Source organism: Phalacrocorax aristotelis, unplaced genomic scaffold (genome assembly GCF_949628215.1).
Source record: "Phalacrocorax aristotelis unplaced genomic scaffold, bGulAri2.1 scaffold_63, whole genome shotgun sequence".
In the NCBI taxonomy this organism is placed as follows: Eukaryota; Metazoa; Chordata; class Aves; order Suliformes; family Phalacrocoracidae; genus Phalacrocorax; species Phalacrocorax aristotelis.
Window position 1 is genome coordinate 14,598 of NW_027441124.1, and position 23,761 is coordinate 38,358.

Here is a 23,761-nt window from a genome sequence, read left to right on the forward strand (position 1 = left end):
TCCCCATAAGCGTGCTGCATAGCCTTAGGCCGCCCCCAGGCCCTGTCGTGAAGGCAGCAAGCCGTCCCTCAAGCGCACTGGATTCCCCCTTGGTGCAGGGGCCCTTAGCAGTAGCGTGGGGAGGGAGCGGTGTGTCCAGAAGCCCCTGCGGAAGGAGAGGCTTTGGCCAGGGTCGATGGACGGTAATGACGGTCGCTGTTTCTTCTTTCCCTCTCCCAGAGACCGTGCTGAGGACGTGGTTGTCTGTCCTTCCCCCGGGGATGCCGTTGCCTGTGGCCGTCTCAGGCTCGCGTGGCTTCTCTCTGCCCGTCCTCGCCGTCCTCGCAGCGCAGGGCCGAAAAGGGATAGACAAAGCCCTTCCCGGCTGCGGACAGGAGCTGCCTCGGCTGAAGCTGGAGACGCCAACGAAAGGTAAAGAAGAAGAAACTGAAGGTGCTCTGGCTGCCAGCTGCCTTCCTGCCGCAGGCAAGAGAGAGCCTGTCCATGCAGGTGGGGGAGGAAGGATCCCCCTTCATAGCCCGCAGCGGGCCAGGCCACCAACGTGCACCGTAGGGTCTGTACGCGTAACCCGGAGTTGGGTACGGGCGTGTAGTGCACGAGCAAGCTAGGCTACGTGCCTAGGAAGCCTCATCTGGTAAGAGCTGTAAGACACCCACGTATTCTCTTCAGGTGGAGGACGGCCTAGAGTCTGGAGCTGCAGAAGAGGCAGGGAGGAGAGGAGGGGAAAGAAGCATCTGAACGGCTAAATTGTGCCAGCAGCGCTGAGAGCGAGAGTCGCGGTGAGTCCTGGGCCACTGGGGCCCCGTTGCCTCTCTTGTACGTCCTGGGCCCTCCCTGTCTCTCCCCCGGCCCCCTCTCTTTCCTTACCTGCTGCAAAATTTACTTTTTTTTTTGCGCCCCCCCCCCCACCTTCTTTCTCCGTCTCGCTCTGAGTGGCTCCCTGCCTCCCCGTCTTTTCAGTCCTCCCTCTCTCTGTCCTGTAGCCTGTGGCTCCTTTTTCTTTCTCCGCCTCTCTCTGCCTGGCTCTGGCTCCGTTTTTTTTTTTTTTTTTATTCCTCCTGCTCTGTCCTGTAGCCTGTCGGTGTTTTGTTGTTCTCTGGCTCTCTTGATCTGACTCCCTGTGTTACCGAAAAACGCGTTAAAATCGGAAACGACTCCTCAACACCAATTTAGTATTAAAGAGCAGGCATTCTTTATTCGCGGCGCCGGACGCACGGGGGATCGCTCCTCCTCGCGTGCGTACCTCACATAGCTTTCCCGTACAATTTATAGATGAAAATTTCACATACTCATACATAGTCATTATTGTCCTGTCTGCTGATTGGTACAAACTTGCTCGTTCCCTATGTCAATCACTGCGCAGGCTCGGTTGTCCTCCCAGTACAGTGCGAGGAATGGGGACGTACAGTGCGGGGAACGGGGACGTACCATGATCTACTGGGTTGTACTGGGAGGGAACTGGGACGTACTGGGAGGCTCTACAATGTCCTGGGATGTCCTGGGATGTAGTGTGGAGGAACTAGGATGTACAGGCTTGTACTGGGTTGTACCGGGTGGAACTGGCAGGGATTTGGGATGTACCAGGATGTACTGGGATGTACTGGGAGGTAACTGTTATGTACTGGGAAGGAACTGGTAGGGAACTGGGATGTACTCGTATGTACTGGGAGGGAAGTGTTATGTACTGAGGGGAACTGGGACGTACTGGGATGTGCTGGGAGGGAACTGTGAAGTACTGGGATGTACTGGGAGGGAACTGGGATGTACTGGGATGGAACTGGGATGTACTGGGATGTACTGGGAGGGCACTGGAACGTAATGGGATGTACTGGGAGGGAACTGGGGTGTACTGGGAGGCACTACAATGTGCTGGGATGTCCTGGGATGTACCGTGGAGGAAGTAGGGTGTACAGGCTTGTACTGGGTTGTACCGGGTGGAACTAGCAGGGATTTGGGATGTACCAGGATCTACTGGGATGTACTGGGATGTACTGGGAGGGAAGTGTTATGTACTGAGGGGAACTGGGACGTACTGGGATGTGCTGGGAGGGAACTGTGAAGTACTGGGATGTACTTAGAGGGAACTGGGATGTACTGGGAGGGAACTGGGATGTACTGGGTGGGAAGTGTTGGGAATTGGGATTTACTGGGAGGGAACTGGGATGGACTGGGAGGGAGCTGGGATGTAGTGGGACATACTGGGAGGGAACTGGGATGTACTGGGGTGTACTGGGAGGGGACTGTTATGTACTGAGGGGGAACTGGGATGTACTGGGAGTGAACTGTGAAGTACTGGGATGTACTTAGAGGGAAGTGGGAGGGAACTTGGATGTAGTGGGAGGGAACTGGGATTTACTTGGAGGAAAGTGGCATGTACTGGGCTGTACTGGAATGGAACTGGGAGTGAACTGTGTGTGAACTGGGAGGGAACTGGGATGTACTGTGAGGGAACTGGGATGTACTGGGATGTACTGGGATGCACTGGTAGGGATCTGGGATGTACTGGGATGCACTGGTAGGGAACTGGGATGTACTGGGAGGAATCTGGAATGTCCCAGTTGACACCCACTTCCCTCCCAGTGCCTCCCAGTATATCCCAGTTTCCTCCCAGTACATCCCAGTAAATCCCAGTTTGCTCCCAGTACATCCCAGTACATCGCAGTACATTCCAGTTCCGTGCCTGTACATCCCAATACATCCCCGTTCCATGCCAGTACATCCCAGTTCCCTACCAGTTCATCCCCGTACATCCCAATTCCCTCCCGGTTCACTACCACTTCTTTCCCAGTGCCTCCCAATACATCCCAGTTCCGTCCCATTACATCCCAGTATATCCCAGTTCCCTACCAGTACATCCCAGGTCCCTCCCAGTACTGGGAGGGACCTGGGATGTACTGGGAGGCACTACAATGTGCGGGGATGCCCTGGGATGTACTGTGGAGGAACTAGGATGTACAGGCTTGTACTGGGTTGTACCGGGTGCAACTGGCAGGGATATGGAATGTACCAGGATGTACTGGGATGTACTGGGAGGTAACTGTTATGTACTGGGAAGGAACAGGGAGGGAACTGGGATGTACTGTGAGGGAACTGGGACGTACTGTGAGGACACTGGGATGTACTGTTATGTACTGGGAGGGAAGTGTTATGTACTGAAGGGAACTGGGACGTACTGGGATGTACTGGGAGGGAACTGTGAAGTACTGGGATGTACTGGGAGTGAACTGGGAGGGAACTGGTATGTAGTAGGATGTACTGGGTGGGAACTGGGATGTACCAGGATGTACTGGGATGTACTGGGAGGGAACTGGGATGTACTGGTATGTACTGGGAGGGAACTGGGATGTACTGGGGACATACTGGCAGGGAACTGGGATGTACTGGGAGGGGATTGGGATGTACTGGGAGGGAACTTGGATGTATTGGGAGGGAAGTGTTATGTACCAAGGGGGAACTGGGACGTACTGGGATGTAGTGGGAGTGAACTGTGAAGTACTGGGATGTACTGTGAGGGAACTGGGATGTACTGGGAGGGAACTTTGAAGTACTGGGATGTACTTAGAGGAAACTGGGAGGCAACTGGGATGTAGTGGGACGTACTGGAATGGAACTGGGAGTGAACTGTGTGTGAACTGTGAGGGAACTGGGATGTACTGTGAGGGAACTGGGATGTACTGTGAGGGAACTGGGATGTACTGGGAGGGACTGGGAGGGATCTGGGATGTACTGGGCTGCACTGGTAGGGAACTGGGATGTACTGGGAGGACACTGGAATGTCCCAGTTGACACCCACTTCCCTCCCAGTTTCCTCCCAGTATATCCCAGTTTCCTCCCAGTATATCCCAGTTTCCTCCCAGTATATCCCAGTTTCCTCCCAGTATATCCCAGTTTCCTCCCAGTAAATCCCAGTTTCCTCCCAGTACATCCCAGTAAATCCCAGTTCGCTCCCAGTACAACCCAGTACATCGCCGTACATTCCAGTTCCGTTCCTGTACATCCCAATACATCCCCGTTCCATGCCAGTACATCCCAGTTCCCTACCAGTTCATCCCCGTACATCCCAATTCCCTCCCGGTTCACTACCACTTCTTTCCCAGTGCCTCCCAATACATCCCAGATCCGTCCCATTACATCCCAGTACATCCCAGTTCCCTCCCAGTACATCCCAGATACCTCCCAGTACTGGGAGGGAACTGGGATGTACTGGGAGGCACTACAATGTGCGGGGATGCCCTGGGATGTACCGTGGAGGAACTAGGATGTACAGGCTTGTACTGGGTTGTACCGGGTGGAACTGGCAGGGATTTGGGATGTACCAGGATCTACTGGGATGTACTGGGATGTACTGGGAGGTAACTGTTGTGTACTGGGAGTGAACTGGGAGGGACCTGGGATGTACTGGAAGGCACTACAATGTGCGGGGATGCACAGGGATGTACCGTGGAGGAACTAGGATGTACAGGCTTGTACTCGGTTGTACCGGGTGGAACTGGCAGGGATTTGAAATGTCCTAGTATCTACTAGGATGTACTGGGATGTACTGGGAGGTAACTGTTGTGTACTGGGAGTGAACTGGGAGGGAACTGTGAAGTACTGGGATGTACTTAGAGGGAACTGGGATGTACTGGGAGGGAACTGGGATGTACTGGGTGGAAAGTGTTGGGAATTGGGATTTACTGGGAGGGAACTGGGATGGACTGGGAGGGAACTGGGATGTAGTGGGACATACTGGGAGGGAACTGGGATGTACTGGGGTGTACTGGGAGGGAATTGTTATGTACCGAGGGGGAACTGGGATGTACTGGGAGTGAACTGTGAAGTACTGGGATGTACTTAGAGGGAAGTGGGAGGGAACTTGAATGTAGTGGGAGGGTACTGGCATTTACTTGGAGGAAAGTGGCATGTACTGGGCTGTACTGGAATGGAACTGGGAGTGAACTGTGTGTGAACTGTGAGGGAACTGGGATGTACTGTGAGGGAACTGGGATGTACTGGGACGTACTGGGACAGACTGGGAGGGATCTGGGATGTACTGGGAGGGATCTGGGATGTACTGGGAGGCACTACAATGTGCGGGGATGCCCTGGGATGTACCGTGGAGGAACTAGGATGTACAGGCTTGTACTGGGTTGTACCGGGTGGAACTGGCAGGGATTTGGGATGTACCAGGATCTACTAGGATGTACTGGGATGTACTGGGAGGTAACTGTTATGTACTGGGAAGGAACTGGGAGGGAACTGGGATGTACTGGGAGGGAACTGGGACGTACCGTGAGGACACTGGGATGTACTGGTATGTACTGGGAGGGAAGTGTTATGTACTGAGGGGAACTGGGACGTACTGGGATGTACTGGGAGGGAACTGTGAAGTACTGGGATGTACTGGGAGTGAACTGGGAGGGAACTGGTATGTAGTAGGATGTACTGGGTGGGAACTGGGATGTACCAGGATGTACCAGGATGTACTGGGAGGGAACTGGTATGTACTGGGAGGGAACTGGGATGTACTGGGATGTAGTGGGAGGGAACTGGGAGGGAACTGGGATGTACTGGGAGGGAACTGGTATGTACTGGGAGGGAACTGGGATGTACTGGGACATACTGGCAGGGAACTGGGATGTACTGGGAGGGGATTGGGACGGACTGGGAGGGAACTGGGATGTACTGGGCTGCACTGGTAGGGAACTGGGATGTACTGGGAGGAAACTGGAATGTCCCAGTTGACACCCACTTCCCTCCCAATGCCTCCCAGTATATCCCAGTTTCCTCCCAGTATATCCCAGTTTCCTCCCAGTACATCCCAGTAAATCCCAGCTCGCTGCCAGTACATGCCAATACATCGCTGTACATTCCAGTTCTGTTCCTGTACATCCCAATACATCCCCGTTCCATGCCAGTACATCCCAGTTCCCTACCAGTTCATCCCCGTACATCCCAATTCCCTCCCGGTTCACTACCACTTCTTTCCCAGTGCCTCCCAATACATCCCAGTTCCGTCCCATTACATCCCAGTACATCCCAGGTCCCTCCCAGTACGTCCCAGTTCCCTCCCAGTACATCCCAGGTCCCTCCCAGTACTGGGAGGCACTACAATGTGCGGGGATGCCCTGGGATGTACTGTGGAGGAACTAGGATGTACAGGCTTGTACTGGGTTGTACCGGGTGGAACTGGCAGGGATTTGGGATGTACCAGGATCTACTGGGATGTACTGGGAGGTAACTATTATGTACTGGGAAGGAACAGGGAGGTAACTGGGATGTACTGGTAGGGAACTGGGATATACTGGGAGGGAACTGGGACGTACTGTGAGGACACTGGGATGTACTGGTATGTACTGGGAGGGAAGTGTTATGTACTGAGGGGAACTGGGACGTACTGGGATGTACTGGGAGGGAACTGTGAAGTACTGGGATGTACTGGGAGTGAACTGGGAGGGAACTGGTATGTAGTAGGATGTACTGGGTGGGAACTGGGATGTACCGGGAGGGAACTGGGATGTACCGGGAGGGAACTGGGATGTACTGGGAGGGAACTGGGATGTACTGGGATGTAGTGGGAGGGAACTGGGAGGAAACTGGGATGTACTGGGAGGGAACTGGTATGTACTGGGAGGGAACTGGGATGTACTGGGACATACTGGCAGGGAACTGGGATGTACTGGGAGGGGATTGGGACGGACTGGGAGGGAACTGGGATGTACTGGGCTGCACTGGTAGGGAACTGGGATGTACTGGGAGGAAACTGGAATGTCCCAGTTGACACCCACTTCCCTCCCAATGCCTCCCAGTATATCCCAGTTTCCTCCCAGTATATCCCAGTTTCCTCCCAGTATATCCCAGTTTCCTCCCAGTACATCCCAGTAAATCCCAGCTCGCTGCCAGTACATGCCAATACATCGCTGTACATTCCAGTTCTGTTCCTGTACATCCCAATACATCCCCGTTCCATGCCAGTACATCCCAGTTTCCTACCAGTTCATCCCAGTACATCCCAATTCCCTCCCGGTTCACTACCACTTCTTTCCCAGTGCCTCCCAATACATCCCAGTTCCGTCCCATTACATCCCAGTACATCCCAGTTCCCTCCCAGTACGTCCCAGTTCCCTCCCAGTACATCCCAGGTCCCTCCCAGTACTGGGAGGGAACTGGGATGTACTGGGAGGCACTACAATGTGCGGGGATGCCCTGGGATGTACTGTGGAGGAACTAGGATGTACAGGCTTGTACTCGGTTGTACCGGGTGGAACTGGCAGGGATTTGGGATGTACCAGGATCTACTGGGATGTACTGGGAGGTAACTGTTGTGTACTGGGAGTGAACTGGGAGAGAACTGGGATGTACTGGGAGGGAACTGGGATGTACTGTGAGGACACTGGGATGTACTGGTATGTACTGGGAGGGAAGTGTTATGTACTGAGGGGAACTGGGACGTACTGGGATGTACTGGGAGGGAACTATGAAGTATTGGGATGTACTTAGAGGGAACTGGGATGTACTGGGAGGGAACTGGGAGTGAACTGGGAGGGAACTGTGAAGTACTGGGATGTACTTAGAGGGAACTGGGATGTACTGGGAGGGAACTGGGATGTACTGGGTGGAAAGTGTTGGGAATTGGGATTTACTGGGAGGGAACTGGGATGGACTGGGAGGGAACTGGGATGTAGTGGGACATACTGGCAGGGAACTGGGATGTACTGGGGTGTACTGGGAGGGAACTGTTATGTACCGAGGGGGAACTGGGATGTACTGGGAGTGAACTGTGAAGTACTGGGATGTACTTAGAGGGAAGTGGGAGGGAACTTGGATGTAGTGGGAGGGAACTGGGATTTACTTGGAGGAAAGTGGCATGTACTGGGATGTACTGGAATGGAACTGGGAGTGAACTGTGTGTGAACTGTGAGGGAACTGGGATGTACTGTGAGGGAACTGGGATGTACTGGGATGTACTGGGACGGACTGGGAGGGAACTGGGATGTACTGGGAGGGATCTGGGATGTACTGGGATGCACTGGTAGGGAACTGGGATGTACTGGGAGGAAACTGGAATGTCCCAGTTGACACCCACTTCCCTCCCAGTGCCTCCCAGTATATCCCAGTTTCCTCCCAGTACATCCCAGTAAATCCCAGCTCGCTGCCAGTACATCCCAGTACATCGCAGTACATTCCAGTTCCGTTCCTGTACATCCCAATACATCCCCGTTCCATGCCAGTACATCCCAGTTCCCAACCAGTTCATCCCCGTACATTCCAGTTCCCTCCCGGTTCACTACCACTTCTTTCCCAGTGCCTCCCAATACATCCCAGTTCCGTCCCATTACATCCCAGTACATCCCAGGTCTCTCCCAGTACATCCCAGTTCCCTCCCAGTACATCCCAGGTCCCTCCCAGTACTGGGAGGGAACTGGGATGTACTGGGAGGCACTACAATGTGCGGGGATGCCCTGGGATGTACTGTGGAGGAACTAGGATGTACAGGCTTGTACTGGGTTGTACCGGGTGGAACTGGCAGGGATTTGGGATGTACCAGGATCTACTGGGATGTACTGGGAGGTAACTGTTATGTACTGGGGAGGAACAGGGAGGGAACTGGGATGTACTGGTAGGGAACTGGGATGTACTGTGAGGGAACTGGGACGTACTGTGAGGACACTGGGATGTACTGGTATGTACTGGGAGGGAAGTGTTATGTACTGAGGGGAACTGGGACGTACTGGGATGTACTGGGAGGGAACTGTGAAGTACTGGGATGTACTGGGAGTGAACTGGGAGGGAACTGGTATGTAGTAGGATGTACTGGGTGGGAACTGGGATGTACTGGGAGGGAACTGGGATGTACTGGGACATACTGGCAGGGAACTGGGATGTACTGGGAGGGGATTGGGACGGACTGGGAGGGAACTGGGATGTACTGGGCTGCACTGGTAGGGAACTGGGATGTACTGGGAGGAAACTGGAATGTCCCAGTTGACACCCACTTCCCTCCCAATGCCTCCCAGTATATCCCAGTTTCCTCCCAGTATATCCCAGTTTCCTCCCAGTACATCCCAGTAAATCCCAGTTCGCTCCCAGTACATCCCAGTACATCGCAGTACATTCCAGTTCCATTCCTGTACATCCCAATACATCCCCGTTCCATGCCAGTACATCCCAGTTTCCTACCAGTTCATCCCCGTACATCCCAATTCCCTCCCGTTTCACTACCACTTCTTTCCCAGTGCCTCCCAATACATCCCAGTTCCGTCCCATTACATCCCAGTACATCCCAGTTCCCTCCCAGTACGTCCCAGTTCCCTCCCAGTACTGGGAGGGAGCTGGGATGTACTGGGAGGCACTACAATGTGCGGGGATGCCCTGGGATGTACTGTGGAGGAACTAGGATGTACAGGCTTGTACTGGGTTGTACCGGGTGGAACTGGCAGGGATTTGGGATGTACCAGGATCTACTGGGATGTACTGGGAGGTAACTGTTATGTACTGGGAGTGAACTGGGAGGGAACTGGGATGTACTGGGAGGGAACTGGGACTTACTGTGAGGACACTGGGATGTACTGGTATGTACTGGGAGGGAAGTGTTATGTACTGAGGGGAACTGGGATGTACTGGGAGGGAACTGTGAAGTACTGGGATGTACTGGGAGTGAACTGGGAGGGAACTGGTATGTAGTAGGATGTACTGGGTGGGAACTGGGATGTACCGGGAGGGAACTGGGATGTACTGGGAGGGAACTGGGATGTACTGGGAGGGAACTGGGATGTACTGGGATGTAGTGGGAGGGAACTGGGAGGGAACTGGGATGTACTGGGAGGGAACTGGTATGTACTGGGAGGGAACTGGGATGTACTGGGACATACTGGCAGGGAACTGGGATGTACTGGGAGGGGATTGGGACGGACTGGGAGGGAACTGGGATGTACTGGGCTGCACTGGTAGGGAACTGGGATGTACTGGGAGGAAACTGGAATGTCCCAGTTGACACCCACTTCCCTCCCAATGCCTCCCAGTATATCCCAGTTTCCTCCCAGTATATCCCAGTTTCCTCCCAGTACATCCCAGTAAATCCCAGCTCGCTGCCAGTACATGCCAATACATCGCTGTACATTCCAGTTCTGTTCCTGTACATCCCAATACATCCCCGTTCCATGCCAGTACATCCCAGTTCCCTACCAGTTCATCCCCGTACATCCCAATTCCCTCCCGGTTCACTACCACTTCTTTCCCAGTGCCTCCCAATACATCCCAGTTCCGTCCCATTACATCCCAGTACGTCCCAGTTCCCTCCCAGTACGTCCCAGTTCCCTCCCAGTACATCCCAGGTCCCTCCCAGTACTGGGAGGGAACTGGGATGTACTGGGAGGCACTACAATGTGCGGGGATGCCCTGGGATGTACTGTGGAGGAACTAGGATGTACAGGCTTGTACTGGGTTGTACCGGGTGGAACTGGCAGGGATTTGGGATGTACCAGGATCTACTGGGATGTACTGGGAGGTAACTGTTATGTACTGGGGAGGAACAGGGAGGGAACTGGGATGTACTGGTAGGGAACTGGGATGTACTGTGAGGGAACTGGGACGTACTGTGAGGACACTGGGATGTACTGGTATGTACTGGGAGGGAAGTGTTATGTACTGAGGGGAACTGGGACGTACTGGGATGTACTGGGAGGGAACTGTGAAGTACTGGGATGTACTGGGAGTGAACTGGGAGGGAACTGGTATGTAGTAGGATGTACTGGGTGGGAACTGGGATGTACTGGGAGGGAACTGGGATGTACTGGGACATACTGGCAGGGAACTGGGATGTACTGGGAGGGGATTGGGACGGACTGGGAGGGAACTGGGATGTACTGGGCTGCACTGGTAGGGAACTGGGATGTACTGGGAGGAAACTGGAATGTCCCAGTTGACACCCACTTCCCTCCCAATGCCTCCCAGTATATCCCAGTTTCCTCCCAGTATATCCCAGTTTCCTCCCAGTACATCCCAGTAAATCCCAGTTCGCTCCCAGTACATCCCAGTACATCGCAGTACATTCCAGTTCCGTTCCTGTACATCCCAATACATCCCCGTTCCATGCCAGTACATCCCAGTTTCCTACCAGTTCATCCCCGTACATCCCAATTCCCTCCCGTTTCACTACCACTTCTTTCCCAGTGCCTCCCAATACATCCCAGTTCCGTCCCATTACATCCCAGTACATCCCAGTTCCCTCCCAGTACGTCCCAGTTCCCTCCCAGTACTGGGAGGGAGCTGGGATGTACTGGGAGGCACTACAATGTGCGGGGATGCCCTGGGATGTACTGTGGAGGAACTAGGATGTACAGGCTTGTACTGGGTTGTACCGGGTGGAACTGGCAGGGATTTGGGATGTACCAGGATCTACTGGGATGTACTGGGAGGTAACTGTTATGTACTGGGAGTGAACTGGGAGGGAACTGGGATGTACTGGGAGGGAACTGGGACTTACTGTGAGGACACTGGGATGTACTGGTATGTACTGGGAGGGAAGTGTTATGTACTGAGGGGAACTGGGATGTACTGGGAGGGAACTGTGAAGTACTGGGATGTACTGGGAGTGAACTGGGAGGGAACTGGTATGTAGTAGGATGTACTGGGTGGGAACTGGGATGTACCGGGAGGGAACTGGGATGTACTGGGAGGGAACTGGGATGTACTGGGAGGGAACTGGGATATACTGGGATGTAGTGGGAGGGAACTGGGAGGGAACTGGGATGTACTGGGAGGGAACTGGTATGTACTGGGAGGGAACTGGGATGTACTGGGACATACTGGCAGGGAACTGGGATGTACTGGGAGGGGATTGGGACGGACTGGGAGGGAACTGGGATGTACTGGGCTGCACTGGTAGGGAACTGGGATGTACTGGGAGGAAACTGGAATGTCCCAGTTGACACCCACTTCCCTCCCAATGCCTCCCAGTATATCCCAGTTTCCTCCCAGTATATCCCAGTTTCCTCCCAGTACATCCCAGTAAATCCCAGCTCGCTGCCAGTACATGCCAATACATCGCTGTACATTCCAGTTCTGTTCCTGTACATCCCAATACATCCCCGTTCCATGCCAGTACATCCCAGTTCCCTACCAGTTCATCCCCGTACATCCCAATTCCCTCCCGGTTCACTACCACTTCTTTCCCAGTGCCTCCCAATACATCCCAGTTCCGTCCCATTACATCCCAGTACGTCCCAGTTCCCTCCCAGTACGTCCCAGTTCCCTCCCAGTACATCCCAGGTCCCTCCCAGTACTGGGAGGGAACTGGGATGTACTGGGAGGCACTACAATGTGCGGGGATGCCCTGGGATGTACTGTGGAGGAACTAGGATGTACAGGCTTGTACTGGGTTGTACCGGGTGGAACTGGCAGGGATTTGGGATGTACCAGGATCTACTGGGATGTACTGGGAGGTAACTGTTATGTACTGGGAAGGAACAGGGAGGTAACTGGGATGTACTGGTAGGGAACTGGGATATACTGGGAGGGAACTGGGACGTACTGTGAGGACACTGGGATGTACTGGTATGTACTGGTATGTACTGGGAGGGAAGTGTTATGTACTGAGGGGAACTGGGACGTACTGGGATGTACTGGGAGGGAACTGTGAAGTACTGGGATGTACTGGGAGTGAACTGGGAGGGAACTGGTATGTAGTAGGATGTACTGGGTGGGAACTGGGATGTACCGGGAGGGAACTGGGATGTACTGGGAGGGAACTGGGATGTACTGGGATGTAGTGGGAGGGAACTGGGAGGGAACTGTGATGTACTGGGAGGGAACTGGTATGTACTGGGAGGGAACTGGGATGTACTGGGACATACTGGCAGGGAACTGGGATGTACTGGGAGGGGATTGGGACGGACTGGGAGGGAACTGGGATGTACTGGGCTGCACTGGTAGGGAACTGGGATGTACTGGGAGGAAACTGGAATGTCCCAGTTGACACCCACTTCCCTCCCAATGCCTCCCAGTATATCCCAGTTTCCTCCCAGTATATCCCAGTTTCCTCCCAGTACATCCCAGTAAATCCCAGCTCGCTGCCAGTACATGCCAATACATCGCTGTACATTCCAGTTCTGTTCCTGTACATCCCAATACATCCCCGTTCCATGCCAGTACATCCCAGTTTCCTACCAGTTCATCCCAGTACATCCCAATTCCCTCCTGGTTCACTACCACTTCTTTCCCAGTGCCTCCCAATACATCCCAGTTCCGTCCCATTACATCCCAGTACATCCCAGTTCCCTCCCAGTACGTCCCAGTTCCCTCCCAGTACATCCCAGGTCCCTCCCAGTACTGGGAGGGAACTGGGATGTACTGGGAGGCACTACAATGTGCGGGGATGCCCTGGGATGTACTGTGGAGGAACTAGGATGTACAGGCTTGTACTCGGTTGTACCGGGTGGAACTGGCAGGGATTTGGGATGTACCAGGATCTACTGGGATGTACTGGGATGTACTGGGAGGTAACTGTTGTGTACTGGGAGTGAACTGGGAGAGAACTGGGATGTACTGGGAGGGAACTGGGATGTACTGTGAGGACACTGGGATGTACTGGTATGTACTGGGAGGGAAGTGTTATGTACTGAGGGGAACTGGGACGTACTGGGACGTTCTGGGAGGGAACTATGAAGTATTGGGATGTACTTAGAGGGAACTGGGATGTACTGGGAGGGAACTGGGAGTGAACTGGGAGGGAACTGTGAAGTACTGGGATGTACTTAGAGGGAACTGGGATGTACTGGGAGGGAACTGGGATGTACTGGGTGGAAAGTGTTGGGAATTGGGATTTACTGGGAGGGAACTGGGATGGACTGGGAGGGAACTGGGATGTAGTGGGACATACTGGCAGGGAACTGGGATGTACTGGGGTGTACTGGGAGGGAACTGTTATGTACCGAGGGGGAACTGGGATGTACTGGGAGTGAACTGTGAAGTACTGGGATGTACTTAGAGGGAAGTGGGAGGGAACTTGGATGTAGTGGGAGGGAACTGGGATTTACTTGGAGGAAAGTGGCATGTACTGGGATGTACTGGAATGGAACTGGGAGTGAACTGTGTGTGAACTGTGAGGGAACTGGGATGTACTGTGAGGGAACTGGGATGTACTGGGATGTACTGGGACGGACTGGGAGGGAACTGGGATGTACTGGGAGGGATCTGGGATGTACTGGGATGCACTGGTAGGGAACTGGGATGTACTGGGAGGAAACTGGAATGTCCCAGTTGACACCCACTTCCCTCCCAGTGCCTCCCAGTATATCCCAGTTTCCTCCCAGTACATCCCAGTAAATCCCAGCTCGCTGCCAGTACATCCCAGTACATCGCAGTACATTCCAGTTCCGTTCCTGTACATCCCAATACATCCCCGTTCCAAGCCAGTACATCCCAGTTCCCAACCAGTTCATCCCCGTACATTCCAGTTCCCTCCCGGTTCACTACCACTTCTTTCCCAGTTCCGTCCCATTACATCCCAGTTCCGTCCCATTACATCCCAGTTCCGTCCCATTACATCCCAGTACATCCCAGGTCCCTCCCAGTACATCCCAGTTCCCTCCCAGTACATCCCAGGTCCCTCCCAGTACTGGGAGGGAACTGGGATGTACTGGGAGGCACTACAATGTGCGGGGATGCCCTGGGATGTACTGTGGAGGAACTAGGATGTACAGGCTTGTACTCGGTTGTACCGGGTGGAACTGGCAGGGATTTGGGATGTACCAGGATCTACTGGGATGTACTGGGAGGTAACTGTTATGTACTGGGAAGGAACAGGGAGGGAACTGGGATGTACTGGTAGGGAACTGGGATGTACTGTGAGGGAACTGGGACGTACTGTGAGGACACTGGTATGTACTGGGAGGGAAGTGTTATGTACTGAGGGGAACTGGGATGTACTGGGAGGGAACTGTGAAGTACTGGGATGTACTGGGAGTGAACTGGGAGGGAACTGGTATGTAGTAGGATGTACTGGGAGGGAACTGGGATGTACTGGGAGCGAACTGGTATGTACTGGGAGGGAACTGGGATGTACTGGGACATACTGGCAGGGAACTGGGATGTACTAGAAGGGGATTGGGACGGACTGGGAGGGAACTGGGATGTACTGGGCTGCACTGGTAGGGAACTGGGATGTACTGGGAGGAAACTGGAATGTCCCAGTTGACACCCACTTCCCTCCCAGTTTCCTCCCAGTATATCCCAGTTTCCTCCCAGTATATCCCAGTTTCCTCCCAGTACATCCCAGTAAATCCCAGTTTGCTCCCAGTACATCGCAGTACATACCAGTTCTGTTCCTGTACATCCCAATACATCCCCGTTCCATGCCAGTACATCCCAGTTTCCTACCAGTTCATCCCCGTACATCCCAATTCCCTCCCGGTTCACTACCACTTCTTTCCCAGTGCCTCCCAATACATCCCAGTTCCGTCCCATTACATCCCAGTACATCCCAGTTCCCTCCCAGTACGTCCCAGTTCCCTCCCAGTACATCCCAGGTCCCTCCCAGTACTGGGAGGGAACTGGGATGTACTGGGAGGCACTACAATGTGCGGGGATGCCCTGGGATGTACTGTGGAGGAACTAGGATGTACAGGCTTGTACTGGGTTGTACCGGGTGGAACTGGCAGGGATTTGAAATGTCCTAGGATCTACTAGGATGTACTGGGAGGTAACTGTTATGTACTGGGAGTGAACTGGGAGGGAACTGGGATGTACTGGGAGGGAACTGGGACGTACCGTGAGGACACTGGGATGTACTGGTATGTACTGGGAGGGAAGTGTTATGTACTGAGGGGAACTGGGACGTACTGGGATGTACTGGGAGGGAACTGTGAAGTACTGGGATGTACTGGGAGTGAACTGGGAGGGAACTGGTATGTAGTAGGATGTACTGGGTGGGAACTGGGATGTACCAGGATGTACTGGGAGGGAACTGGTATGTACTGGGAGGGAACTGGGATGTACTGGGATGTAGTGGGAGGGAACTGGGAGGGAACTGGGATGTACTGGGAGGGAACTGGTATGTACTGGGAGGGAACTGGGATGTACTGGGACATACTGGCAGGGAACTGGGATGTACTGGGAGGGGATTGGGACGGACTGGGAGGGAACTGGGATGTACTGGGCTGCACTGGTAGGGAACTGGGATGTACTGGGAGGAAACTGGAATGTCCCAGTTGACACCCACTTCCCTCCCAATGCCTCCCAGTATATCCCAGTTTCCTCCCAGTACATCCCAGTAAATCCCAGCTCGCTGCCAGTACATGCCAATACATCGCTGTACATTCCAGTTCTGTTCCTGTACATCCCAATACATCCCCGTTCCATGCCAGTACATCCCAGTTCCCTACCAGTTCATCCCCGTACATCCCAATTCCCTCCCGGTTCACTACCACTTCTTTCCCAGTGCCTCCCAATACATCCCAGTTCCGTCCCATTACATCCCAGTACATCCCAGGTCCCTCCCAGTACGTCCCAGTTCCCTCCCAGTACATCCCAGGTCCCTCCCAGTACTGGGAGGGAACTGGGATGTACTGGGAGGCACTACAATGTGCGGGGATGCCCTGGGATGTACTGTGGAGGAACTAGGATGTACAGGCTTGTACTGGGTTGTACCGGGTGGAACTGGCATGGATTTGGGATGTACCAGGATCTACTGGGATGTACTGGGAGGTAACTGTTATGTACTGGGAAGGAACAGGGAGGTAACTGGGATGTACTGGTAGGGAACTGGGATATACTGGGAGGGAACTGGGACGTACTGTGAGGACACTGGGATGTACTGGTATGTACTGGGAGGGAAGTGTTATGTACTGAGGGGAACTGGGACGTACTGGGATGAAATGGGAGGGAACTGTGAAGTACTGGGATGTACTGGGAGTGAACTGGGAGGGAACTGGTATGTAGTAGGATGTACTGGGTGGGAACTGGGATGTACCGGGAGGGAACTGGGATGTACTGGTAGGGAACTGGGATGTACTGGGAGGGAACTGGGATGTACTGGGATGTAGTGGGAGGGAACTGGGAGGGAACTGGGATGTACTGGGAGGGAACTGGTATGTACTGGGAGGGAACTGGGATGTACTGGGACATACTGGCAGGGAACTGGGATGTACTGGGAGGGGATTGGGACGGACTGGGAGGGAACTGGGATGTACTGGGCTGCACTGGTAGGGAACTGGGATGTACTGGGAGGAAACTGGAATGTCCCAGTTGACACCCACTTCCCTCCCAATGCCTCCCAGTATATCCCAGTTTCCTCCCAGTATATCCCAGTTTCCTCCCAGTACATCCCAGTAAATCCCAGCTCGCTGCCAGTACATGCCAATACATCGCTGTACATTCCAGTTCTGTTCCTGTACATCCCAATACATCCCCGTTCCATGCCAGTACATCCCAGTTTCCTACCAGTTCATCCCAGTACATCCCAATTCCCTCCCGGTTCACTACCACTTCTTTCCCAGTGCCTCCCAATACATCCCAGTTCCGTCCCATTACATCCCAGTACGTCCCAGTTCCCTCCCAGTACGTCCCAGTTCCCTCCCAGTACATCCCAGGTCCCTCCCAGTACTGGGAGGGAACTGGGATGTACTGGGAGGCACTACAATGTGCGGGGATGCCCTGGGATGTACTGTGGAGGAACTAGGATGTACAGGCTTGTACTGGGTTGTACCGGGTGGAACTGGCAGGGATTTGGGATGTACCAGGATCTACTGGGATGTACTGGGAGGTAACTGTTGTGTACTGGGAAGGAACAGGGAGGTAACTGGGATGTACTGTGAGGGAACTGGGACGTACTGGGAGGGAACTGGGACGTACTGTTATGTACTGGGAGGGAAGTGTTATGTACTGAGGGGAACTGGGACGTACTGGGACGTGCTGGGAGGGAACTATGAAGTATTGGGATGTACTTAGAGGGAACTGGGATGTACTGGGAGGGAACTGGGAGTGAACTGGGAGGGAACTGTGAAGTACTGGGATGTACTTAGAGGGAACTGGGATGTACTGGGAGGGAACTGGGATGTACTGGGTGGAAAGTGTTGGGAATTGGGATTTACTGGGAGGGAACTGGGATGGACTGGGAGGGAACTGGGATGTAGTGGGACATACTGGGAGGGAACTGGGATGTACTGGGGTGTACTGGGAGGGAACTGTTATGTACCGAGGGGGAACTGGGATGTACTGGGAGTAAACTGTGAAGTACTGGGATGTACTTAGAGGGAAGTGGGAGGGAACTTGGATGTAGTGGGAGGGAGCTGGGGTTTACTTGGAGGAAAGTGGCATGTACTGGGCTGTACTGGAATGGAACTGGGAGTGAACTGTGTGTGAACTGTGAGGGAACTGGGATGTACTGTGAGGGAACTGGGATGTACTGGGATGTACTGGGACGGACTGGGAGGGAACTGGGATGTACTGGGAGGGATCTGGGATGTACTGGGATGCACTGGTAGGGAACTGGGATGTACTGGGAGGAAACTGGAATGTCCCAGTTGACACCCACTTCCCTCCCAGTGCCTCCTGTATATCCCAGTTTCCTCCCAGTACATCCCAGTAAATCCCAGCTTGCTGCCAGTACATCCCAGTACATCGCAGTACATTCCAGTTCCGTTCCTGTACATCCCAATACATCCCCGTTCCATGCCAGTACATCCCAGTTCCCAACCAGTTCATCCCCGTACATTCCAGTTCCCTCCCGGTTCACTACCACTTCTTTCCCAGTTCCGTCCCATTACATCCCAGTTCCGTCCCATTACATCCCAGTACATCCCAGGTCCCTCCCAGTACATCGCAGTTCCCTTCCAGTACATCCCAGGTCCCTCCCAGTACTGGGAGGGAACTGGGATGTACTGGGAGGCACTACAATGTGCGGGGATGCCCTGGGATGTACTGTGGAGGAACTAGGATGTACAGGCTTGTACTGGGTTGTACCGGGTGGAACTGGCAGGGATTTGGGATGTACCAGGATCTACTGGGATGTACTGGGAGGTAACTGTTATGTACTGGGAAGGAACAGGGAGGGAACTGGGATGTACTGGTAGGGAACTGGGATGTACTGTGAGGGAACTGGGACGTACTGTGAGGACACTGGGATGTACTGGTATGTACTGGGAGGGAAGTGTTATGTACTGAGGGGAACTGGGACGTACTGGGATGTACTGGGAGGGAACTGTGAAGTACTGGGATGTACTGGGAGTGAACTGGGAGGGAACTGGTATGTAGTAGGATGTACTGAGTGGGAACTGGTATGTACTGGGAGGGAACTGGTATGTACTGGGAGGGAACTGGGATGTACTGGGACATACTGGCAGGGAACTGGGATGTACTGGGAGGGGATTGGGACGGACTGGGAGGGAACTGGGATGTACTGGGCTGCACTGGTAGGGAACTGGGATGTACTGGGAGGAAACTGGAATGTCCCAGTTGACACCCACTTCCCTCCCAATGCCTCCCGGTATATCCCAGTTTCCTCCCAGTATATCCCAGTTTCCTCCCAGTACATCCCAGTAAATCCCAGCTCGCTGCCAGTACATGCCAATACATCGCTGTACATTCCAGTTCTGTTCCTGTACATCCCAATACATCCCCGTTCCATGCCAGTACATCCCAGTTCCCTACCAGTTCATCCCCGTACATCCCAATTCCCTCCCGGTTCACTACCACTTCTTTCCCAGTGCCTCCCAATACATCCCAGTTCCGTCCCATTACATCCCAGTACATCCCAGGTCTCTCCCAGTACATCCCAGTTCCCTCCCAGTACATCCCAGGTCCCTCCCAGTACTGGGAGGGAACTGGGATGTACTGGGAGGCACTACAATGTGCGGGGATGCCCTGGGATGTACTGTGGAGGAACTAGGATGTACAGGCTTGTACTGGGTTGTACCGGGTGGAACTGGCAGGGATTTGGGATGTACCAGGATCTACTGGGATGTACTGGGAGGTAACTGTTATGTACTGGGAGTGAACTGGGAGGGAACTGGGATGTACTGGGAGGGAACTGGGACTTACTGTGAGGACACTGGGATGTACTGGTATGTACTGGGAGGGAAGTGTTATGTACTGAGGGGAACTGGGATGTACTGGGAGGGAACTGTGAAGTACTGGGATGTACTGGGAGTGAACTGGGAGGGAACTGGTATGTAGTAGGATGTACTGGGTGGGAACTGGGATGTACCGGGAGGGAACTGGGATGTACTGGGAGGGAACTGGTATGTACTGGGAGGGAACTGGGATGTACTGGGATGTAGTGGGAGGGAACTGGGAGGGAACTGTGATGTACTGGGAGGGAACTGGTATGTACTGGGAGGGAACTGGGATGTACTGGGACATACTGGCAGGGAACTGGGATGTACTGGGAGGGGATTGGGACGGACTGGGAGGGAACTGGGATGTACTGGGCTGCACTGGTAGGGAACTGGGATGTACTGGGAGGAAACTGGAATGTCCCAGTTGACACCCACTTCCCTCCCAATGCCTCCCAGTATATCCCAGTTTCCTCCCAGTATATCCCAGTTTCCTCCCAGTACATCCCAGTAAATCCCAGCTCGCTGCCAGTACATGCCAATACATCGCTGTACATTCCAGTTCTGTTCCTGTACATCCCAATACATCCCCGTTCCATGCCAGTACATCCCAGTTTCCTACCAGTTCATCCCAGTACATCCCAATTCCCTCCCGGTTCACTACCACTTCTTTCCCAGTGCCTCCCAATACATCCCAGTTCCGTCCCATTACATCCCAGTACATCCCAGGTCCCTCCCAGTACGTCCCAGTTCCCTCCCAGTACATCCCAGGTCCCTCCCAGTACTGGGAGGGAACTGGGATGTACTGGGAGGCACTACAATGTGCGGGGATGCCCTGGGATGTACTGTGGAGGAACTAGGATGTACAGGCTTGTACTGGGTTGTACCGGGTGGAACTGGCAGGGATTTGGGATGTACCAGGATCTACTGGGATGTACTGGGAGGTAACTGTTATGTACTGGGAAGGAACAGGGAGGTAACTGGGATGTACTGGTAGGGAACTGGGATATACTGGGAGGGAACTGGGACGTACTGTGAGGACACTGGGATGTACTGGTATGTACTGGGAGGGAAGTGTTATGTACTGAGGGGAACTGGGACGTACTGGGATGTACTGGGAGGGAACTATGAAGTATTGGGATGTACTTAGAGGGAACTGGGATGTACTGGGAGGGAACTGGGAGTGAACTGGGAGGGAACTGTGAAGTACTGGGATGTACTTAGAGGGAACTGGGATGTACTGGGAGGGAACTGGGATGTACTGGGTGGAAAGTGTTGGGAATTGGGATTTACTGGGAGGGAACTGGGATGGACTGGGAGGGAACTGGGATGTAGTGGGACATACTGGGAGGGAACTGGGATGTACTGGGGTGTACTGGGAGGGAACTGTTATGTACCGAGGGGGAACTGGGATGTACTGGGAGTGAACTGTGAAGTACTGGGATGTACTTAGAGGGAAGTGGGAGGGAACTTGGATGTAGTGGGAGGGAACTGGGATTTACTTGGAGGAAAGTGGCATGTACTGGGATGTACTGGAATGGAACTGGGAGTGAACTGGGATGTACTGGGAGGGATCTGGGATGTACTGGGATGCACTGGTAGGGAACTGGGATGTACTGTGAGGGAACTGGGACGTACTGTGAGGACACTGGGATGTACTGGTATGTACTGGGAGGGAAGTGTTATGTACTGAGGGGAACTGGGACGTACTGGGATGTACTGGGAGGGAACTGTGAAGTACTGGGATGTACTGGGAGTGAACTGGGAGGGAACTGGTATGTAGTAGGATGTACTGGGTGGGAACTGGGATGTACTGGGAGGGAACTGGGATGTACTGGGACATACTGGCAGGGAACTGGGATGTACTGGGAGGGGATTGGGACGGACTGGGAGGGAACTGGGATGTACTGGGCTGCACTGGTAGGGAACTGGGATGTACTGGGAGGAAACTGGAATGTCCCAGTTGACACCCACTTCCCTCCCAATGCCTCCCAGTATATCCCAGTTTCCTCCCAGTATATCCCAGTTTCCTCCCAGTACATCCCAGTAAATCCCAGTTCGCTCCCAGTACATCCCAGTACATCGCAGTACATTCCAGTTCCATTCCTGTACATCCCAATACATCCCCGTTCCATGCCAGTACATCCCAGTTTCCTACCAGTTCATCCCCGTACATCCCAATTCCCTCCCGTTTCACTACCACTTCTTTCCCAGTGCCTCCCAATACATCCCAGTTCCGTCCCATTACATCCCAGTACATCCCAGTTCCCTCCCAGTACGTCCCAGTTCCCTCCCAGTACTGGGAGGGAACTGGGATGTACTGGGAGGCACTACAATGTGCGGGGATGCCCTGGGATGTACTGTGGAGGAACTAGGATGTACAGGCTTGTACTGGGTTGTACCGGGTGGAACTGGCAGGGATTTGGGATGTACCAGGATCTACTGGGATGTACTGGGAGGTAACTGTTATGTACTGGGAGTGAACTGGGAGGGAACTGGGATGTACTGGGAGGGAACTGGGACTTACTGTGAGGACACTGGGATGTACTGGTATGTACTGGGAGGGAAGTGTTATGTACTGAGGGGAACTGGGATGTACTGGGAGGGAACTGTGAAGTACTGGGATGTACTGGGAGTGAACTGGGAGGGAACTGGTATGTAGTAGGATGTACTGGGTGGGAACTGGGATGTACCGGGAGGGAACTGGGATGTACTGGGAGGGAACTGGTATGTACTGGGAGGGAACTGGGATGTACTGGGATGTAGTGGGAGGGAACTGGGAGGGAACTGTGATGTACTGGGAGGGAACTGGTATGTACTGGGAGGGAACTGGGATGTACTGGGACATACTGGCAGGGAACTGGGATGTACTGGGAGGGGATTGGGACGGACTGGGAGGGAACTGGGATGTACTGGGCTGCACTGGTAGGGAACTGGGATGTACTGGGAGGAAACTGGAATGTCCCAGTTGACACCCACTTCCCTCCCAATGCCTCCCAGTATATCCCAGTTTCCTCCCAGTATATCCCAGTTTCCTCCCAGTACATCCCAGTAAATCCCAGCTCGCTGCCAGTACATCCCAGTACATCGCAGTACATTCCAGTTCTGTTCCTGTACATCCCAATACATCCCCGTTCCATGCCAGTACATCCCAGTTCCCTACCAGTTCATCCCCGTACATCCCAATTCCCTCCCGGTTCACTACCACTTCTTTCCCAGTGCCTCCCAATACATCCCAGTTCCGTCCCATTACATCCCAGTACGTCCCAGTTCCCTCCCAGTACGTCCCAGTTCCCTCCCAGTACATCCCAGGTCCCTCCCAGTACTGGGAGGGAACTGGGATGTACTGGGAGGCACTACAATGTGCGGGGATGCCCTGGGATGTACTGTGGAGGAACTAGGATGTACAGGCTTGTACTGGGTTGTACCGGGTGGAACTGGCAGGGATTTGGGATGTACCAGGATCTACTGGGATGTACTGGGAGGTAACTGTTATGTACTGGGGAGGAACAGGGAGGGAACTGGTATGTACTGGTAGGGAACTGGGATGTACTGTGAGGGAACTGGGACGTACTGTGAGGACACTGGGATGTACTGGTATGTACTGGGAGGGAAGTGTTATGTACTGAGGGGAACTGGGACGTACTGGGATGTACTGGGAGGGAACTGTGAAGTATTGGGATGTACTGGGAGTGAACTGGGAGGGAACTGGTATGTAGTAGGATGTACTG

The 23,761-nt window shown here is 53.8% G+C and overlaps 1 long non-coding RNA gene across 1 annotated transcript in view; it reads left to right on the forward strand.

Annotated features, from left to right (window-relative positions):
- The first annotated feature begins 218 nt into the window (after positions 1–218).
- LOC142050911 (uncharacterized) overlaps positions 219–23,761 on the forward strand; it is a 79,446-nt gene continuing 55,903 nt past the window's right edge. Inside the window, exons 1-2 of the long non-coding RNA XR_012658197.1 lie at positions 219–411; positions 670–779. This is a non-coding gene — a long non-coding RNA (uncharacterized LOC142050911). The remainder of the gene's footprint in view (positions 412–669; positions 780–23,761) is intronic.